We start from the raw sequence: 21,318 nt of genomic DNA on the forward strand, positions 1-21,318 counted from the left end.
GAGAGAGAGAGATTGAGATCAAAGACCTCCCTTAAATGAGTAACAGGCCAAATTAGTTTCACAGAAAAATTATACCAAACCTTTAAAAGTAAAAAATGCAAATGAATCTGATTTTGCAGGATATACAAAAGAAATTTTCCTAAGTGACATAATGTTGATATAAGTGACATAATTGGTACACAAAAAAGTGTACAAAACAATCATAAAAGATGAATATTGGTATAAAAATCTTGAATAAAGTAAAGCAAATAAAATTTAATAGTACAGTTAAACCACTACCTCAAGATGTACCTCAAAATAACCGTATTTTATCAAAGAAACAAAAATCTATAGAAGAACTATATGAAGACATACTAGATTTAAAAAATAATTTCAACATCATTAAATTCTATTTATGAAACAAAACTTAGAAGGCATAAAAGAAAAGATTCATAACTATAAATAAATTAACAATTAAAATATTCTGCATGGCAAGATACATAATAAATAAAATTAAAGGAAAGCATTGTTACTTAAATGACACACAAGAATTTTATGTTATTAATATAAAAATAAAGTCTAGAATATCAATAAAAAAAGATCAGCAACACAATAAAATATTTTATACTAGTTCACGAAAAAAATACAAATGATTATATAAAAAGTTGTTTGTCAAATTACTTAAAATAAGATAAAAAAATTTACGAGAGCCATTCTTCATCTACAGTTTGGCCACGTTCAAAAGTCTGCTCTGAGAGGTTACAATTTCTTTAAAGAGTGCTGTATTTAAATTTTTAAATGGACATAACTGTTGACCAAGTAATTCTACTAGTAGGAATTTATGCTAAGGTTATAGTAACACATTTACAAAACAATCTTCAACCTTTGAGATTCATGCAACATTGTCTGCAGCAGCTTAGGGAAGATCCATTAAAGATACCTTTTTCTCTTCTTTTTCGTATTATTCTGAAACACTGGCTAATGGTTGTTTCTGAACGGAAGGTGTGATACTGGGTGTCTTTAATTGAGTTGTTTTAGAAACAAACACTGAGACAGAAATCACAAGGAGCGTTTTTGAGGGGTTAATATCTGTAAGGGAGTGAAAGAAATACAATTGGGAAGAGAGAGAAATTTCAGTTTAGTCACAAAATGGACAGAGGTTTTACCAGATTGCACAGAAAGTTGTAAAACTGAGATGTCCATTCAGATTGTCCCAGCTTGATGCAGTGGAGCTGGGCTGGGTCTCCATAGCCGTTTGATAAAGGTGCCGTGTGATGATGAGCTAGGTAGCTGTCTTCAGCTGAGTGCAAGTCCCTGAGAGAGCTCTGGGCTGCCAACACTCCCAGGAACTGTGAGAATGAAAGTCTCAGTCTTGCAAGGGGAAGGGATATGGGATGGGGAAGAGATCGAATATACCACATCTACTACACTGGCGGATATTAGAAGGGGGATTTTCTTTTCACTATAAGCCTTCTTGTATCTTTTTAATTTTGTACTAGTATCACAATATTTTCGTAAACATATACCTATTCAAAAAATAAAAAATAAAATAATAGTTGAAAAGAGCAACCAAAAAACAAATGCAGTGAGTGACAGGGATAATTGAGGGATAATTGTCAGTCACAGAGATATATAAAAAACCATCTGCAAAAGACCATTTGTCCCAAGCTGTTACACAATCCTCTAGTCCGTGCAAAATCATGGTGAAGAAGATGTGTTCTATTCGATAACAAGCAGAACATTATCTGAATGAAATCCTGCTCAGATGCTGAACAGTCTGCGTACTTCATCAAGTCTTGGACAATCTGGGCTTCAGCCTACACAGGGCCATAATCTTAAACACAATAAATTTAAACATGCCTCATATCCCTGTCATCTGTGGCCACTGGCCAAAATGCTTGCCCTTCTAATCAGAAATAACCTTTTCCATACTTCTCTGTATTTCTTCTTCCTGACTCTACTACTCACTGCCTACATTTCTCCAACACTTTCCTCTGAATTCCTCAAACTCTTATCTCAGTCTATCTATACAAAAACTTTCTCACATCTTTGTTTCAAGAAACATTCCTTTCACCTTCAAGTTAATAGGAAAGGTACTCTTTTTTAAGTACTACACTGCCCAGCAGCCTACCTGTGTAGACACTGCTCTTTTACCATATATTATATAGCACATGGAAGTGAATACAATTCTACAACCAAATAAAGTACACAATAAAATAAATGTCTCATTCTTCTAATTGTCATTTTGTGGAGAGGACATCTAAACCATTGCTTTTTCACCTGTGTAAAACCCCTCCTCTTGTTTTGAGCTTCAAGTCACCTAGCTATAATATCTCCTTTCCCACTTGTACTATTTCTCTAACATCCTGGATGACCTGAACATTAATGTGGTTGAATAAATGTACACTAACACAAAAACACCCATCTCCAGAGAAAAGAGAGATGGCAGAGAGGGCAATCTCTATTCCTGATTTTATAGTTCCTGTGTTGAATTCCTTGAGAAGTCCAGCTATCTTGCCAGCCTTTGGACTCCAGGAGAATGTATTGTATTCCTTCCGGTGAATATTTTTTAAGTTATTGGGGGGGAAATACGTGCCACAGTGAAAAAAGCACTGGCTGCTTAAAAGTCAAAATAACAGTTTGTCCAGATGTTTTTACTTGATTCATATTGAGCAAGTTTCTTTATGTCTTTAGGTCCCAATTTTTCATCAACAGCCCTTTTAAGAACCAAATGGTACAGAAGATAGAACCGTGAATTAATGATCACTGACCAGGTTCTTTCTCCTTGCTTTGTTACTTATTCATTTCAGTTTAGGACAGTCACTTAGCCTCCAAATGCCTAAGTTTCCTCCTATTGGAGATGTCCATAGTAGTCAAAGGGATTCAATGATTAAAAAAAAAAATAATTGATATACAATCAGAAATTTGGCATGTGATTGTGGAATATCATTTAGCCTTATTAGAACTCATGTATTGGATAATTTGTTTACACAATAAAAAATATTCTTGTATTTATTTTTCATTATAATTGACATACAATATTATATTAGTTTCAGGTGTGCAGCATAGTGACATTTATATACCTGTGGAGCAATCACCCTGATAAGTCCAGTACCTATCTAGACATCTTTTTTTTTTTTTCCAAGGTAGGGAAATCCTTTAAATTAAATCTGGAAGGAACCTCATTTCTAAAGCTAATATTTAATATTATAGGATAGTGTCATAACTTGTAAGTGCTATTAAATGATGCCAGAAAGTATGTCAGCTTGTAGTATACTTTAAGAAATCGACATTGGCAGCTATTATTCCAGAAGATCATATAGTTCAAATAGTGCAGTAATGTGGTCCTTTCAATTCTCTGAGTTGTAAACTCATTTAGGCATAAACTGAAATCTTCTCTATAAAGAAGCTCCAGCATATTAATAATTTATGATATATTGAAGCATGTTTCCTATGAAATAAAGTTTGTTGTTCTCTGAGATCAAATATTCCATTCTTGTGAGTTTCTATAGAATTGTTAGGATAAGGAAAATGAAAATACATAGGGGTATATACATTTAAATCTCTGCAATGATGTTAAATACATAGATATAAAAATATATAGCTATAGACATAGATATATATATTTGCCACTATTACAAATATGAAAAAATTCATTTCTTTTTTTTCTGGAATCTTGCAAAATTTTTTTACCCATGTTCTTTTAAGTCCCATTCAAAAATCTGTGTTTGTAATACATGTGTTTTTAAAAATGTTAGCAACCGCTTCATCTTTCTTTAATCTATTGAAATTATTAACTGATTCATCAAAGCTTCATTATTCACTAAACATGGTGTAGTTAACATTTAAGTTATTTTAACAGTGGTTTCCAAGTTGCTAGTAGATGTTTTATTCAATAATGAGGATTGTATTGTGTTTAATCCTATGAAAAGATACTGTAATTAATTGGCAAATTGCTATGGCATTGGTAAGTATTTTAAACCTTAATTACTTCCTTCTTTTGCTTCCTACTTCAGATTATCAGTTAGGAAAGTCTGGCACACACACTTAAAAAAAAAAAGTAAAAGAGCATTTAGTTGAAGAGCCAAAATGTTAATACTGAAGTTTCTTCATTTTATAGATATTTGAAATCTAAATTGCCTGGTTCTTTGTAAAGTTCTAAATTAATGGCTAGGACAAAAATAGGCTTAATTTGTGAAAAAGAAACCTCAAAAGCAAAGAACTTATTCTTTTAAGCTCTAGAGAAATGCAGCGCATTTATCAGCTTTGAGTGGATATCATTGTGTTTATAACAGAGTGGAGGCACCATGCAATTTTGCTCCTGAAATTGGTTTATATAGATGACTGGTTGCTGTGAAGTGTGTGTCAGAGTTCCATGCAGCTGTTATGAAGTAGTACAATTGTCATCGCTTCTTACATGGTTGTTGAGAAGAGCTTGAGAGCCCAGCTCAGTCAGCTGTTGAATAGATAACCCAACACAGTTAACGTGGCATACATTGTAAAGAATTACATGCCTGCTACAATGAGCTTTGGGCCTTTGGTCTAGATAATAATCCTGGTGGGTGTACCACGTGTAGTGGCTGTCTGATCACTCAGATATAACTGACGAAACATAAAGAAAAATGTCAGTTGACTGAAAGAAAAATGCTGCTGCAAGTGTGTTTAAGGTTCATGTAAATGGCTATGTGTGTTTTTTAACTCCAAGTCTGCCAAGACCTTAACTGCCATGTTCAATGTCTCACGCTGTAATGCAAGGTCTAGAGATGATGACCTATTTAAGGCTGCATTTAAATATATTGTGGTGCATGAAAGCCCTGTCTATCACTTGGTTATGGAGATGAGCATTTCTGTTTTCATGAAAAATAAAGCCTTTTTGAAAAAACAACTTACATGTACAATGGATAAATAAAGCAATGCTAGAAAAGATAATCATTGACAACTATTAAGTAATGATGATATTTCATTTTGTTTTTTGAAAACAATTAGAATGGCAATGCAGATCTTTTGAGTGATTATTGATTATAATGAAACAAAAAGTGGGAAGAAAGAAATAAAGCTATTTGCCATTTAAGTATAGACACAAACTCTGGAATATTTAACATGTTAAAAGGATGTTCTTGAAGCCCAGAGGGGATGAAAACAACTAAAGTTATAGGATTTCCAACTTAAAGCTTCTTCTTTTTTTTTATTTTTATTCCCTAACGTGTGTTTTTGGACTTGATTGTCACAGCCCATATGGCATGTGACAAGCACGTTTGAATTAGGACTGCTTTGATTCCTATGCTCATTGGGAGGATTTATGGATATAACATCTGCTTAAACTTGGGAATTTTTATCCCATATCTGGTAATTTATATCTTCAAAACTCATCATTTTATTTCATTACTTCCCATAACTAATAACTGATTAATCAGTAAATAATGAAAATAAAAAATAAAATAAAGTTCTGGTTTTCTTTAAGTGACTCACATAATAATTGAGTTTTCACAATTTGAGCTAATTTCAGGTTCTTATTATTTGTAACTTGATTTTACAAATATGTATTTAGAGTTTACCTTCAAAAAGTACTAAATTAGGGATATTTAAATGTTAGTAGCATTCTGTGAAAACAAGAAAATTCATTTAGTCATTTCCCCAATCTCATATTCTTAAAGTCAGGAAGAACTTTGTGTTTTAGCTCAAACTCTTTCAGGAAACATGAATCACGTTATATTTGTATGGTTGATTTTAAAAAAATAATAATAGTAATATATTCAACTGTCTGAGAAAACTTTTAAATAATATACTATATACCATTCAAAATGTGTTTGTTTTAACTCTTATTTTTATTACTTATGTTTCTGAGGGTTGTCTTTTGATGATCATATTCCTTAAATCAGTGTTTCTCAAAATACTGTCTAGGTACCAAGTGCATCAATCTCCTATTACAAAATTGTAAAGATTTAGGCTTAATAAGCTGCATCCATATACACATTAAAATCAGAAGATTTCACTTATATAATAGTAAAGCATATTATAAACTCATAAGGAGTATTTGTAAATCCATTAAAGTCCAGTTTTCTGTGATGATAATTTTTACAAAATTATATTTTGTCATTAAGGCTACCCCAAAATGATCAACTCAGCTCTACTTAATGACAAGCTGATTGCTGTCTTTAAGTTATGACCTACTCCCATATATTATCCTCTCAATAAATAAACTCTTAAAATGCTATTGTTGTTTACTCCTGAAGGACTGTAAAACACACGAGTGGCTGAAAAATAAACAAGTGATATTCCCTGTCCCCTCCTTCATGGTATGAATTTAAAATTTCCAAAATAGAATCATTTGAATATTCTGTGTTAAAAAATAGAAATGAGGAAGTTTTAAAATGGCCAAGCCCTTGAATCAGGCCAGCCTTTGATATAAGTTTGACCAATGGAATGAGGCAGAAGTGACTTTATGTAACTTTTGAATCTAAGACTCGAAAAGTCTTAAAGCTTCTATGAATGTGCTCTTGGAACATTACCTCCACTTTGTATGAAACCTGAACTATCCTGCAAGAAAGGCTTTATGAAGAGGAGTCTTGGTATTGTACCTGACAGGCCAAGTTACTACTAGACTCACGAGTGAGGCCATCTTGGAATATTCATCTCTGGTCAAAACTTCAAGTGACTGCTTTTACGTAAGTAACATCAAGCAAGGGCTGAAAAATTGACCAGCTAACCCAGCCCAAAATAGTCATGATTAAATAAGTGCTTATTACTTCAAGCTACTAAGTTTTGGTGTGGTTTGTTGCATGATGAGATAACTAAAAAAGGTGATAGTTATTCTGATGATTTCTTTCTTTGAAAAAATACTTTTGTATTAATAGCACCATGATGATAATAAAAATATTCATAGTTTCTATCTCAAGAATATTAACTTGTATTTCAACCGTCCTTGTTCTAAATGCAAGAACTTAAGCACAGTGTACGTATACATATTTGTGGTTGAAGAAACAGAATCTTAGATATTTGTCCCTCTGTTATATTGGGTTGTTGGAAAAGTCATGATGTATTTAGTCTATGTGTTTCAAAGGTTATTTATTTATATAAAGAACAAATATCAATCAATGATATATTGCCTGTTTTGTTCGATAACCTTTTGCCATCTTTCAGTGAGCCTCATAATTTCTCATTCATAGAAGGACCTGTCTTTATTTGTGAAAAACTGAACAAGGTGCTGATTTTACAGCCCCATCTGAATTGAATGTTATACCATGCAAGGAGTTTTGAAGAGAGCAAAACAAGTGGAGGTCTGACAGCGTAAGTTCAGCTGAGTATGGTGGGTGTGGGAACACACCCCCATCCAAGCTCCACTAATTTTTGACAGGTGATCAAACTTGTGTGTGGTCTCTCGTTGTCGCGATGGAACACATCTCCTTTACAATTAACAAGCTTTGGACGTTTCTGGATGATGGATTTGTTGAAACTGTCCAATTACCAACAGTACGTATTTGAATTGATTGTTTGGTTCCTTGGTAGGAGCTCGAAAAACACGACACCTTTAAAATCCCACCACACTGAGAGCATAACCTTCCTCTGATGAATGTCTGCTTTCGATGTCATTTGAGGCGAATCATCACATCAGGACCAAGACTGTTTGCACACTATGTTGTTGTAAACAATCCAGTTCTCATCACCTGTTATCAGTCATTTCAAAAAAGGATCGTTTTCCTCACGTTTAATGAGCATATTGCAAATGTTTATACGCGCCGTCACATGAACTTCTTTGAGTTCATGCAGAACCCAAATATCGAGCTTGCTTACATATCCCAGCTTCTTCAGGTGGTCATGAATGCTTGAATGATGGATGTTCAATGTTTTTGCAATCTCTCGTGTCATGTAATGTGGGTTTGACTCCATCAATGCCTTTATTTTGTTGTCATCAACCTCGGTGGGCCTCAATGACCGAGAAGCGTCATTGAGATCAAAATCACCAGCATGAAATTTTGTGAACCATCATTGGCACTGATGTTCTCGTAGAGCATTGTCACTCTAAACTTTATGCAACTTTTCACAAGCTTGATGCGCGTTCTTCCCTTTATGGAAGTAAAACAGTAAAATATGGCAAAAATGCACAGTTTGGTCTTCCATCTTCAACTTGTAAAATCTCCAAAACTCAACCAAATCATTCAATTTTTTTTTGGAAGGAAGCTAGAACTGTCAGCTGTCAAATGCCATAGCAATAACATAGATGCGAATGACTCTAGTACTTCCAAATATGAACCAGTGCCATCTGTTGCAAACATGTAACATGACTTTTCCGACAACTCAATAAAATCAGCCATCTGAAAAATAAAAATGTTTCCATTTACTGTGTCAAAAAAGTATTTGTTTTTATTTTCTTTAAATAAAAACATATCTTTTTTCTAATTGAATGATTATCATTTTTAATTTATTGGTTATATTTGGTCACTTGGAGGAAGAGCATCCGTCCTTCCCTTGATATAATGGAATTATTTATTTTCTCAACTTGATAGCTCTTACAGAAGCCGTATTTCTTAAATATATTATAGCTAGTCAGAATCAACCAGGAAAAGATGGCATTTTAAATATTTATTCTTATTTATTAAATCTATTTATATGGCATACTTTGGCTGACCCTAAAGCTACTGAACACATTATTTGTTAAAACATGCCACTTGGTGCTAAATACATAGATTTTGACAGTGATTTTTATAGAGATATTTCATGTATTCAAGCCTGGCTGCATTTTTGAGCAGTTGGTGTAGGTTACAGTCTAAAAATATAATACATTTCTGTCTCTCCTTTGAGACAGATACATTGGACATTTATGATTTTGACTTACTTGTTTCTTTTCATCACCCATCACTTTTTTGAAACTGAACAAATAAATGGGGAAGTCCCCCTTTGAGAATCTAAGCTGGAATTATTGCCAGAATTTTATTTCAATAGGAAATGGTAGCATATCCTACTCAAGTTTTACACATTTTTATTTGAGAGGCCAAGTACGTATTTTGGAACCCATAACTTGATGGGCATTACTTGATGTAAACCTACTTCTCACAACATAAAGAAGGCAAATTTAGAAAAACTGCAGCAACAATAGCAAAATAAGACAACAAATTATTTTGAAAACCTGTGTCCATCTTCTGATTAATTTTTAAAAGTAAATAAAACAGATTTCTAAAAAAAACAGCAATAACAGAGAAATAGGTATTTTTAAAAGTTTTTTTATTTGGATTTTTAGATTCCCTCTTTCATTTAAAAAATATTTATCCACTATTAATTATATTTGTAGCGGCCTAGTTTTATTTTAGATTATAATTACAGCATGCATATCTTATCTGGGTTTAACGATATAATTGGAGAATTAATAAATTATGTATATTTAATACTTAGCAAATTCTGAAATACAAAACCTACCATAGGGACTTTGTATGGCTAAGACACAAATTAAATCAATTTTGGTTGGAGAAAACTAGAAATTTTTTGGTTGTTGGGCCTAGCATCACACAACTGCAGAAGTCATCTATGTTTCAGAGATTATGTGTTAACATTTTTTAATTAGAATAAATCACAAGTTAGATATAGAAGATTATTACCAACCAGATCAATTCCCAAACACCAGTTAATTTCAAAGCAGTGATTCCTATTGGTGTGCAATTCTTAGCCTCCTCACTCTCAAAGAAGTCACTTGCTGTGCTCCCAGCAGGAAGCCAAGGTTTAGAGGCATATTTAGGATCAAGTCCTTAAGCCTAGCAGAGGCTACGGATTGTTCAAACACAAAACACTTATTTGGAAAAGGGTTTTTCAGTATGTGTATTGTCTGTAATTTGGCCTCTTCTAGAATACTTGTATTATCATATATAAACCTGAGAGCTCTTCCCACACCCAGTTTTGCTGAGACTAAAGTTCCTGCTATAGGCAGTAAAATAAAATAATGTGAATGACAATTATTTTGACTAACTAAACACTTATTTATTGTCTCTAAAATTTTACCCTCCTATTATGGATATACTGATAGGAGATCCCATGACCACTTGATATATATTTTTTCAGTAACTCATATTTTTTATTGATCTGTAATATCATCTGGTCAATATGAAAGCACAAATGCACTCATTTAATTTACTAGTTCAATATGTTTATTGAGCAACTATTCTGTGCCAGATTCTTCTCAGCTATGGAGACAGTTGTGAACTAAACAGACAATGCCCCTGTTGTCAATGAGCTTGCAGGCAACTGGGGAAAACAGTCTTTAAAAAATATGTAAAAAGTGAGTACAGGTGTGTATACATGTAAAATCAGGTACTAGTGAATAATAAATTATAACAGAAAAAGAGTGAGTGGAAAGAAGAACTATTATAGATAGCATATTCAGAGATCTCTCTAAAGGTTTGATATTTTTCCACAGACCTGAATAACATAAAGAAATGAGCCAAGCAAATATCAGAGGAAGTGGCATTCCAGATACATGCCTTGAAGAGAGAACTTGGTGGAAGTTCCTAGAACAATGATGAGGGCAGATAGGTAAAGCCAACAGAATTGCATTAGATTTTGCTGCTTGCTTTAAAGCAAATATCCATTTGTGTTTTAATTACATATGTCAGAAATTTTGTTCTTCAGCCTTACTTCAATCAGTCGTATTCTATGTAGTACTCTCTTCTCTATCAGATCCACATTTTCTACATGCTTCTGTAGTTGTGAGCCCTCAATGAGCATTTCACAGCCAATGGCCTACCTTCAGCAAATAAGGACAGTTAACTGTTTCATCTAGATATCTAGGCATGCACCCTATTGGCTTCACTACTTTTCACAATGTGTTTTGGACATAGTCATTACAATGAACCGAGACCTAATTCTGCAAATCTGAACTTTTCTGTCTCAGTTTGAGCATTTTGTCTTTTATTGTAGAAATTCCCTGTTGATATCTCTTCGGACACTTACTATTTATTTCTCCTATTGGTAAATGACAATTTGAATTCCAGTCCTGTTCTTAAAGGTTCTGGGTTCTGGCTCTGCAAACTGTTGTCGTTATAGGCTTTCTTTTGTCACATAAGTTTATTGATGAAAATGTGAACTTTGCTAGGTCCTAGAGCACTATTTGCTCTTTCCCCGAGTTAAGGGTGTTTCAATGAAATGTCTTCATTGACTTCACACTTCTATCCATTTTCTACACACTAAAGATCTTGTCCTGCAGGGTACCTGCAGCATCAGTGGTTCTGGGATTACCTGTGGGTTTAGAAATGCAGAACTCTGGGCTCCACCCTAGATTTACTTAATCTGATTCTGCATTTTAACACACTCTCCAGAGGATTCATATGCACGTTCAAGTTTGAGAAGCACCGCACTAGATAGCCTCACACCCAAGTTCCTCCTAATTATACAATCATACCTCCCCTTAACCAAGGCTTCCACCTTCTAAGAAATGCCCCCTCAGGAGATGTTGTCATTGTGCAAACATCACAGATTGCACTAACAAAAACATAGATGGTATAGCCTACTACACACTTAGGCTATATGCAGCAGCCTATTGCTGTGTAGAAGAGAAATAATTTTTCCTCCACCCTTCTTGGTTCTTGGCTGAGACATTCCTGTAATAAAAGACAGATTAATAGGACGACAAATAAAAGTTTAACAACGTATATACCTTCTGTGTACATGGAAAAGACCCAGAATAACTGAGTAACTCATCAAAATGTCTGAAGCTATCACCTTAAATACCATCTTAAGCTGATGACAAAAGATGTTGGGAGTGGTGAGTCAGTTATAGGAGATTCTCAGGAATAGCACAGTAAACAAGGGTATGGCTATTATTTAAGTCTTTGTCTTCTTCAATGATGAGTGTTTCTAGAGATAGGGTCAGTTCCCTCTTCCAGGTACAGAGAAGCTGTGGAGACACCCTTACAAATGGAGATTTCTCTTACAAATGTAAATGTCTTTTACAAAAAAGCATAACTTCTATTTGGTTTCCCAAGGTTCTCCTCTGTCATTTCTTAAAATTAAACAGTCTAAAATATCCTGATGCCTAAGAGACATATTTTGGGGTAACAAATTCTGTTCCCCTATAGTTCTTAGGCTACAAAGCTGCACAACAAGTTACTGAACTAAATACTGTAGGCAATTGTAATACAATGGCATTTATATAATGTTTTGCACTGTATCATTACAACAGCTAAGACATCACTATGTGATAGGAATTTTTCAGTTTCATTATAATTTCATGGAACCACCATCATATACGAGGTCTGGCAATTAAGTTCACGAACTATTACAATGCTGTTGTTAACCTTTTTTTTTATATCGGAGAGATTATTCATTATGAATTTGTACCAACTGGACAAACAGTTAGCCAACTTTACTATTTGGGAGTGCCTTAAAGGCTGTGTGAAAAGGTTAGATGACCTGAACTTTTTGCCAACAATTCATGGTTCTTGCATCACGACAATGCACCAGCTCACAGGGCACTGTCTGTGAGGGAGTTTTTAGCCAGTAAACAAATAACTGTATTGGAATACCCTACCTACTCACCTGATCTGGCCCCTAATGACTTCTTTCTTTACCCAAAGATAATGGAAATATTGAAAGGAAGACATTTTGGTGACATTCAGTGCATCAAGGGTAATATGATGACAGCTCTGATGGCCATTCCAGAAAAAGAGTTCCAAAATTGCTTTGAAGGGTGGACTAGGTGCAAGCTTTGGTGGATAACTTCCCAAGAGGAGTATTTCAAAGGTGACCATAGTGATATTCAGCAATGAGTTATGTAGCACTTTTTCTAGGATGAGTTCAAGAACTTAATTGTCCAACCTCATATGTGACGTTGACCAAAATGCTGTTAGATGGCATGTGAGGGTTCAAAACGAGTCACTAGCTGAAGGCTTAAGAAAGTCCTATCTTTCCTTTAACTACCTAGAAGGACTTGAATTAGAAGTCTTGACCAAAATAAGCCATTATCAGTGATAATCTCTTTTGATCTATCTATTCAGCATGACAAACTTTTATTTACTATGCATCTCCTCTTCTTATCATCCTGACATGATGTTTTAGAGTCCCCAAGGCACTTTACCTCATCCCTAGCTCAGGATGTCTTATATATCCATGTTCCCTTTCTATCTCTGAACTTCTGCATCTAGGGTCTCTGGCTCTCTCACGTATGTGGGATTCCCATATATATATGTATATATTAAAATTGGTTATTTTTCTTGCTAATTTGTCTCATGTCCATTTAATTATTATACCAGCCAGAATAACTTTGAAGATAGAGGCAAGTTTATTCCTCTCCCACAGGCACATGACTGTAAATTGCTTTAAAAATAGTCTCCAAGTTATCAGAGTGTGAATGCTCCTTCTTAGAAATGGAATGTAGTAGAAGCCAAAACCACACTCTATTACAATCATCACACCAAATTTAATTATTTTTGTTATGAATTCAAACTACTACTTTTTTTAGTTTCTGGCCCTGCAAGATGCTCCAGGCTCATCTTGTACATTTCAAGCCCAGTCCTAGAATCAACTATTTCACCAAGGAGCTCTGGTTACTTTTGTGTGGAGAATTACCTTAGAAAACACTATTAGGGCACTCACTAGGTGTGATGCTGAGGTATCATTGCTTCTAGGTGCTCCAGATGACAAAATAGGAAATTATTGTGTATAATAACCTCCTCCCCTCACACACACATTTCTATGTATAACCATTTGCATCTAGATTAAGCTAAATATGAGTTCATACTGATGTCTCTGCTCTACTCCAATACTGTGTGGATCATTCTACCCTCCCCTTGCTTATCTGTATATCCCCACTCCAATAATGAGAAACATGGCTCCCACCACACATGATCCACTTATTCAACTACTCAATTCCAGTATACATGTATAGAAGTATCAGAATTATTAAACATAGACCTGTAAAAAACAATTTTATCAACTGCAGTACCGTGCAAATTCCCTCATTATAAGAATTGCAAGTATTTTACAGACACATTACATAATGTCTGTGGAGATTTGTGAAATCCCTGAGCTGCATAGAACATTATAGAATATCCAGCATCCCTGGTCCTCACCCAAAATGGATGTCAGTAAGACAAATAACTGTACACATTTCCTAAACAATGTCCCTCATTGAGAACCACTGACCTACTAGAAAGCCAATACCATTACAGTAAATAAAACTCCCTTTAAGAGAGTATAGGCAAATTTTGTACAATTTGATTGCTTCCTCTGGGTTTGCTACAGATGTGTATAGAGATAATTTTTATATTCTGGCAGTGCTCTATATGTCTCATTTGGTGCATTCTCCAGTGGTCCTGAGAACACAAGGTGTAGTCTTTTAGAAAAAACTGAGCCTACTGGTTGAGTCTTTAATACATGGGAAAGAAAATCTGGCATGGTATAAAAATATATATTTAAAAAATATTATTAAATGTTTCATAGATACTTTTTTATATTGTGGGGTAAACATATCAAACTACTAAGAAGAGGCTGTGAAGGTGAATTTTAGGACTTAGTCAAAGAAGAGGTGCTTAGTCAATGAAGTAAGTTCCCCCTAAGCACCTGAGGGGAACTTACCTCACATGGAAGGAAATCTGTGCATTTGGAGTGTTGTATGGTTTTCAGGTAATGTTATTCTACTTCACAGTTGATGCCCCTGTCCTAGCAAGAACTGATAATAATGATGGTTGAAAGCAAATACTTAAACACCGCATTCGAGTATGTTTAAATTATATTCAATATTAAGGAGTTTACGGTGACATATAAGGATAATGCAGTTATCAGAATACAATTCTTGTGGATAAAACATTTATTAATATCTTGCCTTTTGGGGGAGTCTCTAGCAGCGGGGCAATTTGTACAGACCTTTCAAAGGCATTTGTGATTCTTAGAGAGTACACAGTTGCTTCTACTTTTTAAAGTAAGGTACTACTTATTTCCATTGTACTCTTCTCCATTGGGTAATCTCATAGAAGCACATGATTTCTATTATTATACCTGTAACTAAATACTCTCTAATCCAAGTCACAGATCTCCTTGATCCTCTCCAGATCTATAAACCCACTAGCATATAAACTTGAATATCCCAGGCTTCCTCATCATGTTCAAAACTGAATACTCATCTTCTTATAGACCTCATGAACTTATAAGATTCCTCCTCTAGAACTCAGTCTTCTATATTTTCTGTATCAGAGACTTAAGGTAAACATCAAAAAGTCATCCTTGACACTTTTTTCCCATGTTTTATCTAGTAGATAATAATTCCAGTCAATTTCATCTCAATGTATCTCATATCTCTTTGCTGCTCTCTACCTCCACCATTATTGCTTTACTTTATGCCTTTCCATATAAGTATGAACTAGTTATGTGGATGCTCAGCAGGTTCCCTTGACTGTAGTCTCACCTACTTTAAACTGTATTTCATTTGATACTAATTTAATCTTTTTAAAATGAAAATTAGGTTATGTTTCTCTCATTCTTATACTTTTTCATTATTACCCCATGGTTGAGCAGTAGTCAAAAATTCTATGATTTATTCCATTTCTGTAAATATAGCACTTACTTCCAGCTACTTCCTGCATGAAGAAATGACTTTCCTATCCCTTGATAAGCCACGTGATATTGTCATGGCTTTAGACATGCTCTCCATTGTGCTTGATATACTTTTCCCTTTCCCTGGTCCTCAGGTAATCTCCTATTCATCCTCCTTTGCTAACTAACCTGGAAATAGTTAATTATTCTCTAGTCATTGTATCAGCAACCCATGGGCATAGTAATGCTGTATAACAAACAAATGCAATACCTCAGTGTCAATGACAGCAAAGAAAGGCACCGTTGGGCTATCGGAAAAGTTACGACGTATTTTTTCTGTTTTTTGTTGCAAAAATGCGTCATGACTTTTCTGACAACCCAATAGGTGGCTCTGCTGTTCTCGGCTGGATTTGCTTGTATATCTGAATGTTGGCTGATAGATGGCTAAATGTAGGCTGGCATTAGCTGAAGAGACTAATACAATTTAGGTCTGCTCTGTGTTGCTTATCCAGTAGACAATCCTTGGCATGTTCTCACGATAATGGCAGAGGTGAAGTGAAAGCAAGTGAAAACACCCACAACTTCTTGAGACTTCAGTTCAAAAATGGCACACTGTCACTTCTAACTCAGCCAATTGGACAAGTAAGTTGCACAGGATGAGGGGTTACATTACACCTACATGAGGAGAAACTATCTGTCTTGTGGATTAAGGAAAAGGTGAAAAATTGAACCAATTAATTTAATGATTCTACCATATGGCTTAGAGTGTTTTCATAATTTATTAAAGTTATTTTTTTACATGCTTCTTATTGTGTGTTGTTTAACATAAGGGCCGTGTCTTATTTAGCTGTCTACTCCAGGGACATGCCCCTAATGATTCTTAATAGGTATTTAATAAATAATAGGTCATCACAATTTAATTAAAATCTAATACACATGAAATATATAAAACATGCATTAATATTATATATTTAATAATAAACATCCATATATAATTTTTAAAGATATCAATGATTTTTAATATTTAGAAATATAATTTTAAATATATTTAAACTATTTCAGTATCTAAGCAGTGGCAGCTTTTGTTTTTAATAGGGCAATTAAAATATAAACATTAAATATATAGCATCATAGCAACTAAGTAACTTATATGGCAATGAATCATTTGCTCTAAAGAGATGGTTATAATTTTTTGTTTGCTTTAATAGTAACATTTGTGTTCTTGAAGGTTAATACTACTGAAAAAAGATACTTTGTTCATATATTTTCATTGCATTTATATTATTTGTAATCCACAATTATAATTATATTACTAACCTACACGTGATACTTTGTGCTTTCAGTGAATTAATGAATGAGTTCATTATATACTTGGCAAGTGTAGGTCAATGTTAACATCCCCATTTTACAGAAATAAAATTTTCTTTTTGATGATCAATGTATATAGAACATAAACTATTTAAGTGTTCATACTTTCAAGCAAAATCAGAGGTTGCATTGGCTATGAAATTTAATAAGATACTTTGGTATTTCTTTAGGTATATTTAGATGAATTAATAAAGGCTGCCTTAACCACTGTTTCAAAACCAGTCCTGGGAAGGGTGTGCACAATTCAGAACTCTCCATATTACTAAAAGAGTATAAATTGTTACAAATTTTTAGAAAACTAATGTGATAGCTTCTATCACAGCTGAAAATACCCATTTTTAAACCCTTTTAGGACATCTTTCCTACATATAAAATAAAATGATAAAATATAAAATAAAATAAAAATATGTGTGTGTTGCCCCCAAAGTGGAATCATGTGGAATTTTTAAAACAAAATATTTGAATAAATTTTGTACAACCATATACATTAATTAAAGCTATATGCAATGATCTGGATCAATGCTTATGACATTAACTTTATAAAACAAGTGGCAGAGTAAAAATATTAAAATTTAATTTTTGTTAAAATGCTTTAAATGTATATTTCTGTTTTTAATAGGTTTTGTAAGTATAGTGATATGTGTGAATAGATCTCATGATCTCCTGTCATAGATACTTCAGGGAGTGGGGTTCATGCGGCAGTATAAAGTTATGACCATTATTACTTACTATTTTTTAAAAAAAATTATATGAATTAACTATTTCACTGGTCTTAAATATCTTTTTTCTTAAAAATAAGAATAATAAGGTAATAAATTGGGGGGGAGAAAGAAAAATTTCATCTTGATAAGCTTTTTCTTAAAATAATTTATATATTGATTAACTAGAAATGAAACTAGAAAAGAATTATGACATGGAATATTAAAGAACAGTTTCTGATTTATTAGACTCCTGATTAAAAATAGCAACTTATAAAAGCTTACGAATTGATTTCTCCATCTTCCCATTCCTTGGCTTTATTGCTATTCTTTTTGTTGTATGTTATAAACTTAAACCAAATTTTTCAATGTTATATGGGATATTGTCCTTTAAATTATGGCATTTCTGATAAATAAATAGGTTTTATTTATGAAATACATGAAAATTTCACTAGCATGCTAGTTGTTTTGGACCACAGTACATTTTCCAAAGCTTGGATGAGATCCCAATTTTGACCCACATGTATCCATTTGGTACTGACTATTTTAATGTGATCTTAGAGACAAAAATGCAGAGCATTACTGATCTCGATCCTGAGCCTTGAGAATGTTTGTTTTAAGCCCTGTATGACTCTAACCTAATGTCTTTCAATTCTGAACCCATCTAATCTCTATGTCCTGGCTACAGCTTCCCTAACTCCACGGTCAATGGCTAGCACCTGAAAAAGAAATTTTTTTTTAAAGTACATATCATAAAAAGACAAACCCAAGACAAATCCAAGACAGTAGTAGAATGGAAGAGACAACAAATTAAGACTTGAGACTCAATGTGGGAGAGATCGCAGAATGAGCCAGGCAGAGGCCTGCAGGCTGAACAGGACTTCGCCATGGAATATTGATAACTCTGTTGAGAGCTGGGCTGGAGAAGGCCCCTTATAGGAAGTGCTTTAAAAAAAAAATTTTTGATTTACCTGACTTAAGGGTGTTAATGAATAATTGTCTAATATTTTTCTCACCAAAATGATCCAATAAAATTAGCGACCATGTTTTGAAAGCTTACTGTCTGCTAAAGATTTTATGCCCATTAACTCATTTAATTTTCAAAACAATCTTATGATGTGGTCTTTATTATTTTATTATTATTATTATTATTATTATTATTATTATTATTATTGTCATCCCTATTTTACATAAGAGAATGCAGCTTATTAACTTGTCCACTGTTACCTAATTACCCTGTGGGTGAGCTGAGATTTGAAACCCAGAAAAATCTAGCTTCCAAACCCCTTTCCTTTTGGGCACTATGCAAGGAAACACCTTTTCCCTTCTCCTCCATAATGTAGTCTTCAAACTATCATTGAGTTTTAGGAGCGATGGCTGTATTTTTTACCACCCAAATTGCCTTTTCTCTCAATGCAGCAGAAACCAGATAAGAGGTTTGAAAGAAGCAGCCTAATTAAACCTATTCATATTAATATATGGAGTATTAATCACTAAATCTCCCAAAGGTATTTTCATTTTTAAAGAGGATGCTTATTAAAACAAATTAATCTATCATTGGTAAAACACGTATTTATGGAAAACCAGCAAGTGAAATAATTTAGGAATGTGAGATGAAAATATTTCTGAGCGGGGTCCCCTATTAAACAATTTGATCTACAGCTCCCTTAAATTACCCTGCCTTTATATAGTTGCTTTAATTCTGCACGTTCCAACCCAGCCCAGATTATTGTGTTTTTGCTAGTTGTATTTTTACTGCTATTCTGAATTTTAGTAAGAGTGAGGAATCCGGAGAAGAAACAGAAAAAGTTGAAGAAATGGAGAATATAAAGAAAATAAAGAAAGTGGAAAGACATAAATAACCACTTCCAGAGACTGCATGCACAAACTGAGGAGGAGTATGGAAAAATGATGCCCATATAGAAAAATGTGAACTTATCAGTTTGTTAGGATTTAATGATATCCGTAATCATTATCTATCTTACAAGAACATAAATTATTTTAAAACCTACAATGATAACCCCTGATATATTCCTAGAATCATTAAACATGTGCATTCTCTTTGATGTTCATATCCAAAAAGTGAAATAAAATATACAGGCTAATTTAAATTAACAACTACAGATCACTAGGATAAATTGAATTGTCAAGCCAATCAATAGCACAACAAAGTAAATCAATACTTTAATCCTAAAATATTTTAGAATCCAGCCTAATTTCATGTGAGTGCTTCTGCATCTGTAAGTCCTTTTGCATATTTAAATATAAGCACTGAAATCTACCTACTTGTAAGAAGCTTGGAAAGAAAAGACTAACATCTGTGTCAATAAAGATTTGAGAAGAACATCTTCTAGTAAAACTGTAGTTAAATGATTTTATGAAAGTCTATGATCCATTCTTTCCTCCTTTTCAAAAGTTCCAGGCAAAAACTTCCTAATCCATGCAAAGCTTTTACCAGCATCAACTTTACTGAAATTTAATAAACATGAAAGATAAGACAGGGGACCCAGGTTTGTGGAGAACAGATAAATATCTGTGCCTAATTCTGCTGAATAATAGATCATCTTCTCTGCATCTTGGTAGAGCAGGCCTATGTACTGAGAATGTCCTCCCGAGTGTGAAATTGCCCTGTGGTGTTGTGGAACAAGTCAGGGATATTTCATGGATGTGGCCATGTATCCTGACTGTTCTTTTGCTCTGATAGACTGTGCTCAGTTGAGAAGAGTCATCATTATTTTATAGGAAACTGTATTTAGCCAAGGAGATTTAAAACGTACATGTCACTCTCCTTTTCATTTTAAGCAAACATCTATATTTGAACATTTAAGTGGAACTGAGCAGGTAGAAGTTTAATTTTAAGAAGCAGTAATTTTGTGTTTCACGCAAATATTGGTACTGAACAGATAGAAATGTAATTTGAAGAAGCAATAATTTTGTTTTTCACACCAATATTGTACCGGAACTTTGCTGTTATGAGAAGGCCACATACACTGATACATCCCTGGCATGTAAGAAACCCACAAGTCACCCTTCTACAGTTTTCTTTTGTTTTTTTGTTTGCAAAATTTCAAACAGTTGCATCATTGATTTAACTGTCCCCTGAAATGTGTAATTGTAAAAACATTCTGAAAATTAAAATGCTTATATTCTTTTACCCATCAATTACTACTGAGGTGTTAAAATAATTTATTCCATTATATTAACGATTTCTTGATGCATCAAAAGATAATTTGCCATGTAATTTTGTTAAACCTGAAACTGTAGCATATTTTCTTGATAATACCATTAATATATCAAGAGTAAATAAAATGTTTAGTGGTAGGCACATTAATTATAGCCTTCATCTATCGGTGTTTAAAACTTAGAAATAATTAAATGTGCTTTAATAAGATATGGTTCTGAGAAAACAGGATCATTTATGAATCGCTAGAGGTGCGTGGAGCTGCGTTTCCCTTGAGAGACGGAATTTATGCCTAACACCCCGCTGATTGTTCAGGAGGTAAAGAACCAATAGCTGCATGTACAGAGGTTTAATTTAAAGTGTGTTTCTCACTAGGCTGCTCACAACACTTAATTAAACTCTGCTGTTTTGGCAATGACAAATGCTGTAGAGCAAAAGGAACCCGAGTTGCAGTGACTGAGAAGCTTTTGTAATTTCTTTCATGTGCACTGGCAGCCTGATCCAGGTCAGAAAAGAAAGTGAGAATAAAAGAACACGTACTGAAGGTGTTTGGACAAAGTTGCCACTTTTAAGCATCTATTT

The sequence above is a fragment of the Hipposideros armiger genome, unplaced genomic scaffold (genome assembly GCF_001890085.2).
Source record: "Hipposideros armiger isolate ML-2016 unplaced genomic scaffold, ASM189008v1 scaffold_30, whole genome shotgun sequence".
NCBI classification, from domain to species: Eukaryota; Metazoa; Chordata; class Mammalia; order Chiroptera; family Hipposideridae; genus Hipposideros; species Hipposideros armiger.